Here is a 16,650-nt window from a genome sequence, read left to right as displayed (position 1 = left end):
TTTGTATTTTGGGGAAGGGTTTTTTCATTCCAGCATATATAATAGAAAAACAAGATACTATTTGCAAAATTCTGTTTGTGAACACAAAATCAGGCTCTTTAAAAATAATTTCCTCCTCCCCCTTTTGCCCCCTTTTCCTTGTCTGGATAATGGGAAAGCTACCAATGGAACCACTGGAACCAATCTTGCCTGTTTCTGTTCCAGCTGCTAACAAAAATGAAAAGTCTTCTTTCCCGCAGAAAAAGGATTGAAGCTTCTGGCTGCAGTATAATTGTTTATAGCTCCCTAAGGTGTTCAACTACTCACTTCACTCCTTTGTAAATTTATACATTGAAACAAAAGGAGGTATTTATATGTAACTACAGTATGTTTTTAGCACTGCAAGGGCTACTATAGGAACAACCTTTCTGACTTTATGGTTTCAACCCCTTTCTCAAGGGAGAGATTTTTCAGGAAAATAATTAATTGTTTGAGTTGAGGTTAATGGCATTGTTAATTTATAGAAAAGCATCATCAATAGTTTAAGAACTTTTTACTTACCCTGGTCAATCAGTAACAGATAAAACCACATTATGAGGGAGAGCTGTAGAAGTGATTAATTCCAAATCTCACATAAAATGCTAAGTAGCACATGGAAAATTACAAAATGTCTGCCCTGTGGTAAGAATTTAGCATCCTATTTACTGTGGAAAAATCTAGGAAAATACACAGGAAAACAAGAGAGGGCTCTGCAGACAGGCAGAATTTTAAACAATTTCAAGTAAACTATTTTTAGAAGCATAAAAAATAATCACTATATTTACTTTTATCTATATTAAATTTAAAAGTGGCTACTATTATTTAAGGAACTTTGTTTAAACATTAACATCTTAAGCTGACAATTAATATATAGCATCAATTTAAAAACAGACAAGAAGAATACTGCTTACTGGAATACCAACCCCGAATAACCCTTCACAGGCTTGAATTCCAGCAAGCTACTCTCAGGCAGTGGAACTGCTTTTTAACAGAAAATTTAACAGAGAATTTGAGCTGCTGTCAATGGGAAGCTCTTTAAGGTAGAAATGCCTCCTCAGAGTGGAATATCTCAAATAAAATCCTAATAGCTAGAGGACTAAATTTCTGGAAAAGCAAGTCAGAATGCAGTATAGATCTTAACTTGGGTTAGTGTTTTAAAGACAAACCAGGATTATAGAATTGGTAGACAAAATTTAGATTTTTTTATGAAGAATATGCTTATGTTGTGATTCTTGTCACATTGGAGTAAACAGAGCACTGGACTGGGACCGAAGGGACCGAGGTTTGAATCCTGGCTCTGCCCTATCCTAATGTAAGGACTCACAGAAGAGTAAGGATGCTTCTCTGCCTCTCACTTTCTCCATCTATAACACAGAGATTTCAAATATTTTTTTAAGCACTTTGCAATGGGCTGTGAAAAAAATGACACATAAGTATTACATGCTGTTGCTGTGCTTATTTTTAAAATGATCTGTCACTTGAAAGAACAAGAGACAAGTTGTCATGCTTGAGTCATGCAGCTGCATTTCAGAACTCTACTGACCTAAGGCTACAAAGATTAATAAGTAATACCATAATTATGAATGGTGGTTAAACAGCAATCTAGATTCCAAAGCCAAAATATACAGTTCTCTTTCATGTATATAAACTTGCCCCAAATTAAACAAACTAGCTTCAAAGGTCTACAAGACCAGAACTGAACTCTGTCACCTTTGCAGGCCACTTTATTTGAGAACACTGTCCTTGATGTGTTAAAGTTCACTGGGCTACATTCACACTGTTTGTTATTAAACATTAAATCTGATTCTGTGGAAAAAAATATTCTTTTTCTGGAATATTACACCCTGTGCCAGAAGCTTACAATTTACAGCTTACAATCTACTGACACCATTCGAAACATCAGCCTATAAAAAGACTTAGCGTAGTATTTTCTAGTGGTGTTTTCACTTCTGTTTTTCCTACCATAGCAATCAGAAGACATCAGGACACTTCCACACCAGGAGGTTTTCATCTGCCAATCTTAGTTTCATCATATTATTTGACTCAGGAGACACCCAGCTGGCTGAAACTTTTTATGCCAACACATATGATAATTTTTTGCCTTGAGGAGTTTTGATTACTTTTACTATAGTCCCCTAGACATCTCTGCAAAAAGTCTATGCTGACACAGCAATATCAACAAAAAGGTATTAATGTCACGAGTCATGGCCACTATGAAAGAATAATGTTAAATTGCAGCAGAGGCTACTTGTGGAAGCTTTACTTGTAGAAGATGTGTTGAATGAACCTCATCCCAGGACTTCCTGGTACACCTCTAACTACTCCTTATAGCATTCTCAGTTCACTCATTTTGAAGTTGCAAGGTGAACAGTAGAGTAGGGATCGATAGGGGCAGCAGAAGGAATGGTCACACATTACAAGAAAAGATTCTCAGAGAGAAGGTAGAGAAGTGACACGTTTTGGTGGCCAGAGTGTTGTCATCATTGGTGTCCCTACCTTATGGGTTCCCCTTGCTAAGGACTATCGGCAGCCTGGAAGGCTCAAGCATGATTGTCTTGTTTCATTGCTGTTTGGCTCTCTACAACTCTGTACAGTAAGGATGTTGAGTAGTTTTTATTTTTCTTTTGCTATCATGAGAAAAGTACCTTAACAAACCATGAAGTATAACTTTTATTACATGATCTAAGTGCCATAGGTGAACATCTGAGATCTTTCCATAAAGATATTTCTTATAGAGTTTGCCAACTCTAGATTTCCAATAGCTGGTCTGGATCAATAAAACAAAATGTTTCAGTTCTACCCATTGGAAACTTTGACTGAAATTAAAATTTTGAGCACAGTATTTCTATTTTGGTATAACATGACCTGCCAACAAGAAAATTATTAACTAAAATTCTTCCAGAGAGCCCTGCTGTTAACCTAGGAATGTCTTCTGGAGAAAATTAAGTTAAGCTAATGTTATTCTGCAGAATGGTTATTCAAGGGCAACACAGCGGTTGTGTCACATATCTGGCACAGAAGCTGTTGTGCCCTAATGGCCATTTACACGCATGAATCCCGTTGAGCAAGCAGATTCGAATTATTCCACAACACAAGAAAAGGCACAGTGAGCAGGAGCTCCTCCGCCTAAAAATCTGTGGTACTGTATTTTGGATTGAGGGCCAAAAGGTGTCTAAGCAAAACTTGAATTATTATCCAGTTATGCCCTTTATTATTAAGCCAAAGACACTAACTGCTGTCTCCTGCTTCTCACCATGTTTCGATAATTCCTCTCTTTCTCTACCAGGTTGAGTCACAGAAAGACATTCTCTTCCAAGAAAACACTCACAAACTGTATCCTTATCTGACTTTTAATCCCTGCTATTCCACTGCTGTGAATCTCAGTGAATTTCACTGCTTTAAAGTCTCTGATTTTCACTGTGATTTTCTGTGGTTTTACTAATCCTGAATAAATGTATAACACAAGCAAACTTTTTTCCCTACTATAGATAGAGTTTATACATAATAGATATTTTAGCTTATGGAGGTCTACTGTTGTTTCATAATTTTAACATTGTGAACAACTATCAAATTTGTAATCTCTTCTAAAAAGATACAAGCTTTTCGAGCAAATTCATTGAAAAATGAAGTCTGTTAAGACTCAGAATACCTCATCCTTTTTAATTACCCTGGTAAATGAAAAAAATTGTTCAAAATCCCTCCAGCTCTGCTTGTTTGTGTGAGTAAAGTAGAAAAGTAAAATTTACTTCTTATATATTGTTGCCCTTTATATTCCTTTCTTCATATTCATTTTGGAAACATAAGCCAGCATCACACAGGAGATACACATAAGGCAGCACCTCCCAACTACATAGGAGGCACTGATGGTATATTCTTGCAAGAGAATCCAAAATGGGATTCTGTATGTGCTTTGTAAACAAGATTTCCTACATTTCTTCTGACTTCCAACAAAAACAGTTATTATTTGGTATTTGAAATTTGTAAAAAAACTTTCAATGATGCTTATACACAGCCAAGGAAAAATATCATCATGGTCATGGCATACAATGTACTTTGCCATCAAACACAATACTCCCAGCTGTTTAGTAAACCACTATTATTCTACACTGTTTCTGTTTCCTGGGAAACACAAGAAGAATGAACACAAAGTAGACCTCAGCATGAACTCTGGAAAGATACAAAGGTGACTTGCCCACACACTCAACACGTGGTAGCTGAACGAGAATGTTTGGGTCTGGAGATGCTGGCACATACCTATATTTACTGAGAATGAAAAAAAGTTAACAAAGCCAATGCACAACTTCCAAACTCTCTGCCTGTGAACGATTACCTAAGACGCTCTTTTTAATGATTTTTGTTTGTCCTTTTGAAAACTGAACTATTCTTGGCTACAAAACTAACTCCATGCCCCATTTTTATCTCTCTCTGGAGTGTTTGCAATGAAAGTATGACAAAAAGGTTAGCCTCTAAACTGTCTGACTCACTCTAAGATTAGGTAACTTCTTTTCTAAGGAGCAAGAGCATTACTCTTGTGCAAAAGGACAATATCCTGATGGTACTTTGCTCTGTTTGTGAAAAGGCCCGGTAACAGGCATATATCACATTCTCATTAGAGTATCAGAAAACAAACTTAGTAGTGATGGCAGCCTGAACACACGTGAGTTTTGCTTGCAGATCCCTGCTTGTATCTGCCCAAACATGGGCAAATTCTCACTAACTCTTTCTATTTAATCCATAAATCTAAGACTCAGGACTTAGACCTATTAAGGTTCATCAAAAGCACCAGGGGCAGCATTGCAAGAACAACACAATCAGAAATATTTGACAACAAAATAATGCTACAAAAGGGGTTGGACAGACTACATTTAGTCTACTACATAGACTGGATTTGCCTACTGTCAGTACACCCCGAAGCATAACACTTCGAGGCACGTAACTCAGAAAATTAAGATAGCAAATGATTATCCATGTTGGATAGTTCAAATTGGGTTCACAAACTGCAACACACCACCATCACAACAACATATCACCTCCTTTGTAATAAAAAAGTGCACCTTCCTAGAAAAATCAGGCTTTTCTCATTCGTGAAAAAAACCAGGCTGAAACATACTGCTGTTAACAGTTTAGTACTTCTGTCTACCAGTCACCAACATTATCACACCTAATCCCCAACAGTGGCTTTCCTTTACTATTTCTGATTGGATAAACAGAGCACTAATGATAACCATCCCCTCTTCTGTAAAATTCCACATACAGGGATTTTCCATCAGTAAAATATTTATTCAGAAACTTATTTGCCAAAATGAATACTTAAGCTATAGCTGGCAAGAAAAAAACCAACTATTCAAAGACTAATGAATCCCTCCTGTGGAATATTTAAAAACCTAGTAGTTAGGATACTTAGATAAGACACAGCAGACAAAGGTAGAAACATCTTGCTCTTTCTCAGTATATGGCACTAATTCATCTGAGGTGACTATACTAATAATGAGCTACAAAACACTTTATGCAGAGTGGAGCAGCTTAACAGCTTAACACGTCAGTTGTATGATGGTCACTGAAAAACAATTATCTAAAAACAATTCTTAAGCCAAATACAACCTATGTTATTATGCAGTAGAATGGCAGTACAAGGGGGGCAACATTAAATGATAGAGTGACAATTATTTGTGGGGTTCTAATTAGTAACTCTCTGCTTTAAAGAACTCTTTTAAACTTTAACCTAACTTTAAACTCTTTCCCTTAAATAATTAAATAACTGTTTGCTTTAAACTTAAGCTGGTCACATCACGATTAGGTTCTTTTGCAGTGTTTTACATGACATTTTTAAAGCTAAACTGCCACTGTGAAATTATAATTGTTTCAGCCCATGAGTATAATGTGTTTCTGAAGTCACCTAGGGCCAAATTTTCACTGTTTTATTCCCCTGTGTGAGTCAACCCATTAGCTTCGGGAGCAAAATCTGCATGACTAATATCTTACCAACATGAATATGAAGACCTTAAACTGGCCTTCCCTGCTTTATTTATTTGACATGCATATGTATTTACATGTATTTTACTATCCTTACATTTATTAATATAGTACTGTGGGACTAACTTAAATGAAATGCATAGGATTGCACCTATATGCCAGGGAAAGGAGAAAAGTTGCAACAATCTTGCCAGCCATTTCTTGTATAGAGTCAAGTCCTGCAACGGCAAGCCATCTGCTGCATGACATTATCTCCATCATGGAAAGTCCCTGTTTCAAACAGATTCCAGCAATTCTGCTGGGACTATAATAATCTAGACTTTCATTATGATGCTTTTGAAACAACATCAAGTGCAGCAGTCTTGAAAGTTACCTTCTGTCAAGCAAGTCTATCACACATCCAGATATCAGAGCTACATGCTTCTTTACATTGTTCTGCCCACAGAAAAAAAGTCAGAAAGGTGATTTAATCAAACAACTAGAGTATTCCAAGGAATACCTTGAAACATCTACCAGTGAACATTATGGTGCATCTTGGCTTCCCAGCTGGTAATTTCCCATTTCATATACTGGAAGAGCTTTATGAGAACTTTCTGGTTGCTGTGGGAGACTGCAGAGAATGATTTTAAGCTGACACGTCTACTGTAATTTTCATCAGCAGCTATTTCTAGCTGTTATCAAAATGACAGGAGGTAAACATATCATGCTAAATCAGCTTTTTAAGTACCCCTGCAACAGATTAATGGATTCATCTTGGTATTACTCCTTAGATATATATGGCTGGAGTATAACTATTCAGAAAGCTAGACTTCGTGGTATGCCAACAACTATTGATTTGCAGGACTAAGTGCCACATTTTCTGATACTCCCTCTACTAAGAAAGTATATCGATTTGTACAAAGTCTGCTTTGAGAAACTGTAAACTTTGCAGGAGAAGTGTGGGCACCATTCAGTTTCAACATTTTCAGTATTTAAAACGCTTTACAGTAACTTTGACAAGCCTTGGAGATGCATGCAAAGAAAAGAGTTATTGAATTAAATATAGATTTCAGGAAGAAAATGTAGCTACCATTTTTGACAAGTTCCTACTTTCTCAGGATCACCAAAAAAATGCCATGCTTTTCTTAGATTTTTAGAGTTTCCAGAAAGAAAACACAAACAGAAGCATATTCTGCTTTCAGTCTTGAGCAAGATGGACTAACACATCAAGAAATTATGAAACTACCATATTTATGTTTTTCTCAAGAACACTTGATAATCTAATCAGCTTATTGCTAAATAGTATCAGGAAAATGGAGCATGTGCCCTCTATTGAGCAAAGATCGTGTAACAGTCCTACACAGATTTTTCTTCACTCTGAAAGCAAAAATCTAACCTAAAGCTTGGCTGTTCAGTATATAACAGTGTGCAAGACAGGCTGCTTGTAAACACCGTGCAGGGTGAGGAAAATTTCAGAGTGGCAGCACAGGTAAATGTATCCTGTATTCAGATAACCAGGTTCATAATTACAGCAAAACATGCCATGTGCAGTCACTGAAGATGCTGTACTACAGGGGCCGAGGCAGAAGCAGTTTCATATAATTAGTTACTCAAGGGATGGAAACAGACTTCTCCAAAGCAGCAGTACAAAAAACCAAAACCAAATCAAATTGGTGAACCTCTATAAATGATTGCCAGGCATATAGCAGAAGGGAAACAACATGAATTCTGTCAAATCCAAGGCCTGAAGTGCAGTAGATTTAGGAACTACTCTGGGTATTAGAAGTAGAAACTTTAGGAGGCTATCTTCAAGCAACTTTTTGAACACTCTCGGATAGCATTTCCAAGTATTTATATTTGGTTTTTGCTTACACAGTTTGCTTCAGTAACATTTGCATGTGCTCTCTTCCGGCCAATAGCAAAAAATCCTGTCCTACATAATGAATGCAGGAAAATCTGCTTGGTCTTCGTAACAGGCTAGATTCTATTATTCTCAAGCCAGGACCACAATAAAATACTTGCTTCTGATATACGGTATACCCATCACATGGTGAGCACATGGGATTCATGCTAAGTAGATTGGCAGTGCAGCAAAAAGGGTGTTAGGCAAAAAGAGGTACACAAAAGTGGTGGGGAAAGATCCCCTCTACGGAGGCAGAACAGGAAATTTGCACGAAAGCACAGCTTTTTTGGGACTGACAGCTATGGAACTGGAGCTAAGGGGAGGTACTGAACCAGACCGTGGGTGAAGTCAGGAGGAAGAAGACTTGATGTCTCTGACCTGCACTTAGACAACAGCAGGCCATTTTAGAAAATATTGGTTTACAGCTTCAAAACTTTTATATTAAAAATGAAAGCAGCCTAAAGTTGGTCTCCCTGCTAGTGAGAGTTGGGTACATAGGAGGTTTTGGCTAGTTGCAGCATCTCTCTGCATGCAAGTTTTATATTGTTTGCTTAAACTAGTTCAATGAATAGCTATACACTTTAAGGTTATTCTTTATTCCAGAAACACATTACTGCTATTTTAAAAATTTATTTTACTTTTATATCTTACATAAACATTCTATTAGAAGCCTGAGTAGTACTCCTCCTTAAGGTTAGCTTGTTGAGAAGTTAATGCAGAGCAAACTCCAGGTTTGGCTCCTTCCAGGATTTTCTCTCTTAGCACTGTATGTACCTGTACCCTACATTCCTCTGATCAGATAACCCACTCTTACCTTTGCTTCAACTAAGATAGGAAAATGAGCTGCCAATACTGCAGGGTCAATAGGACCCAATTAGCATCACTGTAAGCTTTCTATCAGCTACGTGGGAAAGTCAGGAAAAGAAGGTAGCTGCACTCATGCTTACTTAGGCATTTTCTTGCTTCTTATTTAACTATATTTAACTAGTTTACCTGATAGGAAAACAAAGTTAATGGACCAAGAATTCCCATAACTGTACTAGGGATAATGAGTCAGAGAAACTGCATATAGTTGCCTGTAACTCAACCACTCCATCTCATTCCACCAAATACTCTATACTAAATAATCAGCTTAAGGGTTGAGGATTTTTGTTGTTGTTAGGTTGCTTTGTGGTTTGGGTTTGTCTTTGTTTTGGTTTTTTTTTTAATTGTAGGCATGAATAGGACTTCATTTTTAGTATCCAGAAATGGAAACTCCAAAGAGGGGAATTGACATCTTTTGCCCTCAATCGCTATTTCTGTTTTCTCTGTTCCTCTCTCCATTCTCTAAAAGTTTAGCTAGCCCAATAATTTGTGTGCTTTCTATTACTAAAAAAATAAGCACCAGTTGATAAGTATTCTCTATGATAGACTGGTCCACGGTTTGAGTAGGAGTTTTTCCTCAGATGACCTCGAGATGTCCCTTCCAATGTACATTATTTTCTGATTCTATGATCATAGCCTAATACCATGTCTGATTTGTGACAAAAAAGTCTGTTTACTCATCTTCCTTGCATATGAGAACCTGTAACCAAAGGGAAGGAAATGAGAGGAGACATCACTCATGGAACAGAAGGTGAGAGATATATTACGAAAGAAGAAAAAAGAATACATGGATGACTCGATCTGCATAAAGTTGCTCCTGAAAATTCAGACAAGAAATGTGGGCTCCATGAGACCCAGAGGAGCAATTCAAAGTACTTTCATGTCACCTACATTGCATGGTATACAAGAAATAATATTTTTGCAACATGAGCTTGAATAGACAGGATTCAAGCTCATGCAGATGAGCTCCAGGAAACAAGTAAAATATGTGACTGCATATGAAGGATTTGGGATATAAATTAATGAATGGATCTTGAGAATGTTACCCTTGATCACAGCCTAGATATGCAAGACAAGGAGATGGAAGATTTCACAGTAAATCCCAGATTACACACCTCACATACAAAGACTGATGATTAAGTTTGTAATAAAGATTAGAAGATAAACTTTAAAAAGCTGGGGTTTTTAAGCTGAAACAATGTCAATTAATTCAAGAAAGGATTTGGTGTTAAAAGGTGAAAACAAATTGGTTTGCATGAGTTTGCAGTTATCCACGATCAAAAATATTCATGACATCTACACTGAAATGATATTGTGAATGTGGTTTTAACACTGTGAATTTTTGCCTTACATTAAAAATCCATGCAACACCACTAATTAGAAAATGCCATGTTTCCACTAGCTGTAGTGCATAGAGTTTTAAGGAACATCATGCTTGATCGTGTATACCTAAAAAGACTGCCAACTGACTGCTGACAGCACACTCTTATGGTCTTGTTTTTATAACTTAACTTAAAGAATGCAGCCATTTGGCAAGCGGTGTGGTAAATTAAAGTAAAATAATATTTGCCAGAAAATCTCTGTGATTACCTCATTTTGACAATGTACCACAGTATATGTTTAAGAAATTTTTAAAAATTGCAGAGTTGGGCTTTGAACATGTAAGAAGCAGACCATATTAACCACAATCTAATGCCTTAGTTGCTCAGTTGCTGAGCAAATCCTATTCAGACCAAGTTAAGCATTGTATTCATCATTTAAGAAAGATCGCTCATAATGAATAATGTTTAAAGTGATTCAGATACTTTAAATTGCAGCAAAACGGTAGTACTTTTGATGTTGTCCTATGTAAATTAAGAGTATCTAAGAACAAAAATATAATCATGCCTTTTATAAATCTGTTGAAGGAAGTCATAGCCTAGAATAAAAACTGAGGCAGAATACTAGGAATAGGAAGATAATAAATTTGTGAAGCCCACACATAGAGTCTTCTGATGCCTTAGATATTAATGATGAAGAGGGAGAGCTCGGAAGAGACCCTGTTCAAATAGAAAAAACAAACTGAAGGCTGATCATTGATACCGAGGAAATATTAAGAATTTAAGCATTTCAAATAATGTGCAAGACAGACAGTGGAAGCCTCCAATCATACCTCAGTCATGTGAGGAGTACTCTTGTCAACATGCATGAACCTACCAGTGAGACAGCTTAAAAGGGGTAAGATTGCCAGTGAGGAAGGTGACATTTCTGTGTCACCAAATGCAATATAAATGCCACTTAACCATCAGAAAAAAATCTTCTTCACTACCTTGGTCTTTCTTTTATGGACAGAATTCTTGACACATTAACTTCCTTCTTCAGGCTGTTCAACTAGCTGGTCCTATATTCTTCAAATAGTATTATTTTCAGGGTCATTAACATGAAATTACTCATGAAAAAAAGGAGAGTCTATCATCTTTGGAAGAAGGGGCAGGCAACTCAGGAGGACTACAAGGATGTCATGAGGTTATGCAGGGAGAAAATTAAAAAGGCCAAAGACCAACTCAACTTAATCTGGCTACTGCTGTAAAAGACAATAAAAAATGTTTCTATAAATACATTAGCAACAAAAGGAGGGCTAAGGAGAATCTCCATCCTTTATTGGATGTTGGGGGAAACATAGTGACAAAGGATAAGGCTGAGGAATTTAATGACTTCTTTGCCTCAGCCTTTAATAGTAAGACCAGGGGTTTTCCAGTACCCAGCCCCCTGAGCTGGAAGACAGGGAGAGGGAGCAGAATGAAGCCCCCATAATCCAAGGGGAGATGGTTAGTGACCCGCTACACCACTGAGACACACACAAGTCTATGGGGCCAGGTGGGATCCACCCGAGGGTACTGAGGGAGCTGGCAGAAGTGCTCACCAAGCTGCTTTCGGTCATTTATCAGCAGTGCTGGCTAACCGGGGAGATCCCAGTTGACCACAGGTTAGCAAATGTGATGCTCATCTACCAGAAGGTCTGGAAGGAGGATCCCGGGAACTACAGGCCTGTCAGTCTGACCTCGGTGCCAGGGAAGGTTATGGAGCAGATCGTCCTGAGTGCCATCACGCGGCATGTACAGGACAACCAGGGGATCGGGCCCAGCCAGCGCGGGTTTGTGAAAGGCAGGTGCTGCCTGACTAACCCGATCTCCGTCTACAACAAGGTGACACACTTAATGGATGAGGGAAAGGCTGCAGATATCATCTACCTAGACTTTAGTAAAGTCTTTGACACCGTTTCACACCGCATTCTCCTGGAGAAACTGGCTGCTCATGGCTTGGATGGGCGTACTTTTTGCTGGGTAAAAAACTGGCTGGATGGACGAGCCCAAAGAGTGGTGGTGAATGGAGTGAAACCCAGTTGGCGGCGGGTCACAAGTGGTGTTCCCCAGGGCTCGGTACTGGGGCTAGTTCTGTTTAATGTCTTTATCAATGATCTGGATGAGGGGATTGAGTGTGCCCTCAGTAAGTTTGTGGATGACACCAAGCTGGGAGGGAGGGTTGATCTGCTTGATGGTAGGAAGGGTCTGCACAGGGATCTGGACAGGCTGAATCGATGGACTCAGGGCAGTTGTATGAAGTTCAACAAGGCCAAGTGCCAGGTCCTGCACTTGGGTCACAACAACCCCACGCAGCGCTATGGGCTTGGGGAAGAGTGGCTGGAAAGCTGCCAGGCAGAAAAAGACCTGGGGGTGTTGGTCAACAGCCGGCTGAATATGAGCTGGATGTGTGCCCAGGTGGCCAAGAAGGCCAACGGCACCCTGGCCTGTGTCAGAAATGGTGTGGCCAGCAGGAGCAGGGATTGTTCCCCTGTACTGGGCACTGGTGAGGACGCACCTCGAGTCCTGTGTTCAGTTTTGGGCCCCTCACTGCAGGAAAGACATGGAGGTGCTGGAGCGTGTCCAGAGAAGGGCAACCAAGCTGGTGAGGGGCCTGGAGCACAAATCTGATGAGGAGCGGCTGAGGGACCTGGGGCTGTTTAGTCTGGAGAAAAGGAGGCTGAGGGGAGACCTGATCGCTCTCTACAACTACCTGAAGGGGGTTGTAGTGAGGTGGGGGTCGGTCTCTTCTCCCAAGTAACAAGAGCAAATAGCTTCGAGTTGTGGCAGGGGAGGTTTAGATTGGATATTAGGAAAAATTTCTTCATCGAAAGGGTTGTCAAGCACCGGAACAGGCTGCCCAGGGAAGTGGTGGAGTCACCACCCCTGGAGGTGTTTAAAAGACAGGTAGATGGTGGTGCTTAGGGACATGTTTTAGTGGTGGACTTGGCAGTGCGGGGTTAACGGTTGGACTCGGCCATCTTAAAAGTCTTTTCCAACCTAAACGATTCTATGAAGGCCAATAAAATTACCTCCTGTTCACATTCATTTGAATGAGAAGAAAACACTGTTTCTTTAATTTTTTTGTTTTATTTTCTCCACAGAATTTCATTTTTCAATAACTTGATTTTCTTTCAAAGAAAGCACACCTTTAGCAGAGAAAATTAAATAACTGTACTCTGTTTTATAAATTGCTTGCTTTTATAGCACAATGTAACAATGTTATTTTACTCTTGATCTTTTTATATTAATATCTGTTCATCACCAATGTTTTAATTAAAATGCAAGTCAAGAAAAAAAAGCAAGTAAAGAACAAAGCATGAGCATTAACAGCACTTAGAGAGCTATTTGATGGCCTAAAAAGATTAAACAGCTACACTTTGTATACAGAATTGAATGATCTGCATATCTAGGATTTTTTGTTCCATCAAAGTGCTACTGGTTTAGGTTACAAACTGGGGTAGAGTAAGAGACAATCCTGGATGTCCTCTCCAGCTGAGAGAACAAAACCTCGACATTGGCTTCTCAGAAGTGTTTTTTTTATTGCTTAATGTTCTCTAGAGCTAGTTATTTAACCACTGATGTTTTAGAGATGAAGTGTGTTCTGATTTTATATATTAAAAAATAGCTGCTGAAATGCATGAATGTAGGTATTGCTGTGTATGAAACACTTTTTTAACAGTTTGCTGTTATCTGGGGGAGTGACTTGAGGGGGCTTGGCAATATCTGAGTTATGCCTAAGGGTAGACTTCATTAATTTGCACAGGAAACTAAAAGCCCCACTGCAAATTAACTGAGATTGTCAATTTAAACAGTAAAGGAAAAAGCAATTATATGTGAAAAATAAAAAGCTCCAGAATATCAAGGTATCTCAACAGCCTCTATATTTAAGAAACTTACAGAAGGTGTTATATCATTAATAATAGTTTATAAACCATGGAAGCTATTATAGCATATCGTTCAGACTATTGCCAAACATTCTCAAAACTATGCTTGATTACTCTCTTTAAATATTCATCAGAGTGGGAAAAGGCAGTCTTTTAAATGCAAATAATGCTTTGTGCTATGGAGAAAGTGTAGTTAAGGTGCCAGTCTGGGGTCTAGGAGTTCAGCGAACTCCCAACATCACCATAAATGCCCTGTGTGATCTTAAGCGGGTAATGTAACGTTAAAAACCTAAAAAACAGATTGCAGCCCTAAAAAGTAGCTGCCTGGACCTTGTACTGGGTCCCTGCTTTGAATTAGGACTCTGACATCTCTGTCAGAGAAGTAGCTCCCACCAGACGTGCTACAAACAGTTCTCCAAGGTGGACAGTCAAGAGACAAGACCAAAAGAACATGCTTCAGTGCGTACAGGACCATGCTGGGGTGGGTCTCAGTCCCATCACTGTCACAGTCTCCCATGAATGTACTTCACAGCCCACAGCATTCTGAGCACAGCCTGCACAGAGCATGAGTTCCCATCAACAGGGGACATAGAAGGAAGAAACCTTCATAAAAACTTGTCTCTTCTCAGAAGCTAGGCTTGCAATTCAGAGTTGCAGGGAGGTGTTGATAGCTGATTAGGGTTAACAGCCAGAAAATGTCTTCTAGACTTTGGCAGGAGGCTTATCTTTTTCTTTTAAAAAGCACAAATGTCTCGGATGGTAACAATGCCCTTCTTTTATACAACAGGTCAGTGTTTGTAAGATCCACCTAAGTGGAAAGAATTGGCTTCCATGCCCTCCTCAACCTGCGGGTTGGCGTGGGGGGCAGACCCACATCTCTGAACTCTAATAACTCTTGAGCAGAAGGCTCTTGTGCAGTCTTTTGAGCAGAAATCAGAACAGGGATCTCCCCTCTCCTAAATAGGTGCCCCAATCATTTAGCCGCAGAGTCATGCTCCCTCTTGCTCCCTCTCTTTGACCTAAGGAATTCTGATATATTTTTTTTGAGCTGGCACAGCATCAAAAGGTGAAGTGGAGGGAGCCTCCCACCCAGACTAGCCTATAGCCTGGTAGTCAGGTCCCAAGATGAAATGAACCATCTTTATTCAGGCTGAGAACAGGGCATGCTGAAACATTTCATGTTAGGGTGTGTAGTTTATGTGGGACTGTATCTCCATATTAAAGTTTCACTCTTAGGAAACTGACTGTAGCTGACTGTCAACAACACTCACAAATCCTTACTTGGACAAATGCTCTAGTGCTCCTGCTTTTAAAAAAGTCACACTGTAAATGTATTAGCACACAACGTCTTCTTGGTTTCCACAAGTTAAAACCAGATTAACTACATCTGGGGGAAAAAAATGGACCTTTATACGCAGAGGTTAGTACGCACTTCTTCAGCATGGCTACTACAAGTGAAATATTTATCTCTAAGAAAGGGCAATGAAAAACCTTCCCAGCCAGTCTGATACTACCCTGCCAAGGTCACTATACATTGCTGTTTCACAAGGCTGTGACTGAATCCAAAGAGATTATAAAAATGAACCTGTTCATTGATAGGCACATGGGGAAGAGGAAAGAGAAATCAAACAGGCATCAGTTGCAATAGCAGCACTGGGACATAAGCATCTTCAGCGCTGTGCTTTCCTCACAGTCAAAGCTTGTTTGATAAAAGCCAAGGAATGTGGCACTGGTGACAAAGTCCTTCTACAATAGCAGTACTCAGAATGGAAAGGGAGATAAGTTGAGAACAGGTACGTTCTGTCTGTGGCAAACATGGCTGAAATATTAGCTCATGTGGCAACAGTTTGAATAAATAGGAGCTGGTATGCTAAATCCTAGTGATGTTGGCTGGTGAATACTGCTTGAGGTTTAAGGTGTGGCAACTTTTCTTTACAGACTCATTGGCACACACACACTGAGCCTTATTACCTCTCATTTACTGAAGCTGGCACACCTTGGGGTTTTTTTCAGTTTTTTGTTGTTGTTTTTTAAGGAAAGAAGAACTGAATCATAAGAAGACAAGATGGGAGATGTCAAGTCTGAGGCATATATGTTTGAAGTTCATGAAAGAAGAAACCAAAGAGTCAAAATCAGATCACTGTATCTCAGCAGCACATGCTGAGTGAAAAACTCAATGAGAAAAAGGTTGAAGCTGAGAAGCGAAAGAAAGATCAGACATAAAATAATACAAGTTTGTAGGTTCCTCTTTAAACCAGATCCCCAGCACAACCTGTTATGGATAATAAAAATTTCTATATCCCTCATCCATTTTGGTATGTTAACACAGCATGTTGCAGTACAGTACAGACTTTCTTTCCAGGCTTACCTGCTTCCAATTTTCCTCTAAGATGTGTGCTATCTTATCCAACTTGGACATCTCCGCCAAAGAACCCCTCCCAGTTTCCTCATATACTAGTAACAATACACATGCAAAGAATGAGTCAGAAAAACGTACTTAAAATTGCCTGGCAGAATCAACAGCTGATAATACACTGTCAAGCAAGCACCTGGATAATTTCTAAGCTTCTTTGACATGTGTGTGTCCCAGAGAGTCATTAAAAAGACAGACTTTTATGCAAAACTCATGAAAACCCCCCACTTTTTTTTTACTGAAAAGGAAAAAATGAGATGAAAAAATATCATA

The 16,650-nt window shown here is 39.0% G+C and overlaps 1 protein-coding gene across 2 annotated transcripts in view; it reads right to left on the bottom strand.

Moving 5' to 3' along the window:
* Window positions 1-16,650, bottom strand: part of ADGRV1 (adhesion G protein-coupled receptor V1) — a 296,376-nt gene that overhangs the window by 116,026 nt on the left and 163,700 nt on the right. The gene's annotated exons all lie outside the window — the stretch shown is intronic.

Source organism: Haliaeetus albicilla, chromosome Z (genome assembly GCF_947461875.1).
Source record: "Haliaeetus albicilla chromosome Z, bHalAlb1.1, whole genome shotgun sequence".
Taxonomy (NCBI): domain Eukaryota; kingdom Metazoa; phylum Chordata; class Aves; order Accipitriformes; family Accipitridae; genus Haliaeetus; species Haliaeetus albicilla.
This window is presented reverse-complemented; position numbering and strand designations above follow the sequence as displayed.